This window comes from Sinocyclocheilus rhinocerous, unplaced genomic scaffold (assembly GCF_001515625.1).
Source record: "Sinocyclocheilus rhinocerous isolate Xijiao unplaced genomic scaffold, SAMN03320098_v1.1 scaffold256, whole genome shotgun sequence".
NCBI classification, from domain to species: Eukaryota; Metazoa; Chordata; class Actinopteri; order Cypriniformes; family Cyprinidae; genus Sinocyclocheilus; species Sinocyclocheilus rhinocerous.
The window spans coordinates 1,085,013-1,089,657 of NW_015632036.1; the positions used below are offsets into that span (position 1 = coordinate 1,085,013).

At 36.6% G+C, this 4,645-nt stretch overlaps 1 pseudogene; it reads left to right on the top strand.

The window, feature by feature from the left end:
• The first annotated feature begins 896 nt into the window (after positions 1-896).
• LOC107742149 (uncharacterized) overlaps positions 897-4,645 on the top strand; it is a 10,713-nt pseudogene continuing 6,964 nt past the window's right edge.

The following is a 4,645-nucleotide window of genomic DNA, read 5'->3' on the forward strand; positions in this document are numbered from 1 at the left end:
AATGTCCAAACAAGAGTCATGTAATGCAACCAAAATCCAGAAAAATAAACCATAAAACAGGAACTGGCCACATGGAGAAGACCCATGCAGACCCTATTGACTGTGTCAAGGTCAAAGTCTCACAATATCACATAATTTGACCTTTGTTGGGCAAAGCAAGGCAAGTTCAGGTTTTTAAATATCATGAGTCTACGTCATTTTTGAAATCAAAATGAATGAAATCATGATAAAAAATGTATCTTGAAAAAAGTATCTTAAAAATCTTTTCATTTCACCACTTGACAATGTTTCAAAATAAGTGATTAAAAATTTTACATGAAAACAACATGACTACAACGAGTATATTTCTAAGCACATGTGTTTTAAGATTTTTTTAAAGGAGATTTTTTTATATCTCCTTTTCTTTATCAAGGCCAATCTTATGTCACTGGCCCATTTTTGTTAATGAAGTACCTGGATAATGTTAAATAATTTAAAGTAATCTAAATAAATCATACATATTTCAGTGTCACACCTAGGAATGTAGACGATATTCACATATGGTATACAAGAAGAAATACTGTGCCACTATCCATGATTTGTTAATGTGTTTTTCTCCGTAGAGTACCGAAGAAATGCTAAATGAGAGCAAATGCAACCATGTTAACAAACATGCCTTCTCACATCGCATATTCACACATGGGGGACTAAATCTCACTCTCACCTGCGCTGAGCTTTGACCCACTCTTGCGAATGAAACTGCACCCAGGCTAACCTTGTTTCACAGCCAATCCCCAGAACCCCTCAGAGTCTCCATTTATTACAGCTTAGAGACTGTGGAGGCCTCCTCCATCCACTTTGCACTCAGGCCTGTCTGCAGCCACTTTAAATGTAAATGAAAGGCTGGGGACAGAGTCATGGAGCCTGAACGTTTCTCAGGGGAAAGGGACTACATGAGGGTAAGATGCCCTGCTTTTGAAAAAATGCCTCATAAAGGTTTGTGATTTGTTGCATTTAGGACTGTATGCTGGATTTGGATGAGGTTCAAATGTAATGAAAGATAAACAGAGAAAATATCTGTCCACAGATGATGACAGAAGATAGCAGCCAAACAATCATGAACGGTAGTGGTCTTGCAATGCTGCCATGGAGAGCAAATAACGAAGCCTTTAAAAATGAAACATATTTTCTTCAGATTTCATATATGACATTTGTCATATTGACAAATAAAAAATAACATAAGCCCATTTCAGTGCACTATGTGAATTACAATCTGTTTCACACACACACACACACACACACACACACACACACATATTCTGGAAGCTGCATATTTCTAATTTTAAATTTTAATTTTAAAAAACTGTCTTGACTTTCCAAATTATTCAAGACAGCCCATGAAAACATGTGTCAGGCTTGATTTTCAAGTTGTTTTTCAACTGGCTTTAATTGGCTATTGTATCAGTCACTATGGTTTTATTCCAGATATGCATTTCTTAATGTTCCAGCTGTTCCGAAGCCTCCATTGTACTAATAGATTTCGTTTTTGAAAGTCCTCTCAAACACATAAATAGCCAGTTTAAATGCATTTAAAATTAATCTGAAATGTTTAGTTTGGGGAAAAAAAAAAAAATCTTGTCAAACACAAAAAATAGCCCTGATCTATGGTGAAAGGTTTGGCTTCCTCAACCTCTCTGGCATATTAAGCCAAGACCAGTGTGAATGTTTACATCTCTACAAATTTAAACAGTTAAAATGAAACAGATCTATCAGTGATACCATTTGCGTGATGGTATGTAGGTTCCAAAACTTGGTTGTAAACGTAAACAACAATTTATATCCAATGATTCATTGGACAGGGAACAAGGACAACCTGTTCGACTGGCTCTGAATCAAGCTTGATTTGCCTGTGGGCTTTGAAGCAGGGGATTTTATTTAAACCACACTACTCATCAGAAACAAGTGCTACTTCTCTCTCAACAATTGTCCTGCAAAAGTCAAGATGTCTGAAGGACTTTTGGAAATTGTGGCCCACTTTAAACAGAAAGTCGAGCATGACAGTAAAACGTAAACAAGTCAACAGAACCATTTGACCTGATAAAGGCTGGGCTGTGACTATATTTACAGTGCGTGTCTGATAAATTAACCTTGGTCACTTTGGTGACATTGTTCAGTTTCACTAAACAAGTTGTAGTATGAAAGCATTTATAGTTTTGTATGTTTTTTATACTGATGGCATTAGGGGTGGGCGATATGACCAAAATCTTATTTCACGGTATGAGAAAATGAATTTCACGATAACGATATGTACCTCGATATAGCTATTTTTATTTTATTTTTGTTATTAAAATTAAGAAAAAGAAGCAAATTACAAGCACAACAGAACAAATACATATGAAATAAAGGTTTAATTTATTCAGCTACAGTAGGCTAGGTTTATTTAACATGTAGTAAGAAATATTACAGAAATTGAATAAAGTGTATAAATAAAACACTGCATAATCTTCACTGTATGCATCAAACTTGATTAACATTAATCATGACAGACAGCAGCAGGTAAATAAGGCTGCTGTCCCTTTAAGACCGACTGCACTATTCAAATATACTGATACACATCCGGATTTCACCCAACTCTTTTACGTTTAAAAGAGTTTACTCGTAACTCTGTTTTCGCGATCGCATGCTGTCTGAGAGGGGTTTCAGTGCGCGCTTCGGCTGTGTGTCAGTCAGCGCGAGCACCGCATTGAGTTCTTTTTCACTGCTTATTGCACTTAATAACTCTACCAAGTGCGTCACACTCTTTCTCTTCTCATTCATGCATGTTTCCTTAACACTCAGAAGGTGTATAACGTTTAAGCAGTACTAAGTTATGCAGATATATTTGCATAACGCGGAATACACGATATAGCAAAATCTCTAACAATAGACACTTTATTTCGCAGTAATGATATATACTGTCATACCGCCCAGCCCTAGATGGCACATTCAAACAGCAATTTACTATAATGTCAATTTTATGCAACCATATTTTTTAAAGAACACATTTTGCAACATGAATTTTATTTATCATCATCCTATACTGAGCTGAGGCCTGTGTGCATCTATTTCATTTTACAGAGGAGAGGAAGAGTGATTGAGATATTGGCCATCCCATCATATGTCTTTCCCCCGATCTGTTTGCAAAAATATGATGCCGTTTCAGGATGACAGAAAAAAGCATTTTCTATAAAGCGCTCATGGATCTTTTAATATCACATCTTCATCTCACCACCCACATTCCTCTGCTCCACCTATTCACCCAATCAATCCATCCCTCTCCATGGCTGCCAATGAAAATGGCTGCAAGCAAAGAGATGATGACAAGTGCCTGCCCGACGTGGCTATATCCGTTATCGAGCAATCACTCCAGAATTAGAGCAGACATCATGACAGATGCCAAGCCCACCACATATGAAGCCTGTCTATATGTATCTATCACAGAGAATGAGAGAAAAACTAAAAGAGAGAGACAGAGAGATAGGTGGGATATATGAGGGATGCTTGTTTTTCAGGCAGACGGGCAGAAAATGTTTAGCAAATGTCATTCAGTTAGCAGACAGAATTTCGTCAACTAGGAGTTAATAAGCAAAAAATGCAGACGCTAAAAGTGAACAGCATAGGATGGAGTAGACCACAATCCTTGCAAGAAATTCAAGAAATCTCATTAAAACAGATCGTGTGAATTAAAATTATGCAACAAGCCACGAGAGGCTATGTGTTACGGTGATTTATCACTTTTGTTCTTTTATTCATGGTAAAATCACATGGTCTTAAGTGCTTAACAGCAAAGTGTAGCCTGATCTCACTGGAAATGCACAAAAACAGACAATATGTCACAATATTGACAAAAAATAAAATGTTACAGCATACACAGCTTTAAATAAGTAAAAATATTCATAACTCAACTATGTTATATTTGCATTATAAATATATTCACATAGCTACATTTGACTATTTTCTACTAATCCATTGCCAGAAACGATGTGGTTGACACTCCAACACAGTAGTTTGGGGTGCTGCACCTGAACACTGGTTACCACCCACAATAAAAAAAAAAAATTGTGACAATGCAGTGTGTAGCCACAACTTGACTCACAAAATCACATCAGAGGAGATGACAGGCAAAAGTATGACACTCTACTAGGGGTGTGCACGAATAGTCGAATATTCTATCTGCAATAAGTATTCGAAAATAAAAACACTATTCAAATTTCACTAAAATGTTGCTTTGCTGGCTGTAAATGCAGTAAATCCCTGATAAATCCTGAGCACGCAAACTTTGTCAAGTGAAAGTGAGTTATCACTAAAATGAGGAATCATGAAATACAAACACCGGAACGACATGACCAGTCGAATGAAGAAAATCAGCGGCACATCACTGCATTCACTACTGCAGGTAGGCACAGATGTACCCGAGCAAGCCGAGAAGACCAGTCAGTTTCTCTACAGCTGGCTTTATTTTCATTCGCTCTGTGTTAAATGCTTTTTCTGTACATTTTTTTTTGTGCACACAATGTTTAAAGGGGTCATATGATGTTGCTAAAAAGAACATTATTTTGTGTATTTGGTGTAATTAAATGTGTTTATGCGGTTTAAGGTTAAAAAAACACACTATTTTCCACATACT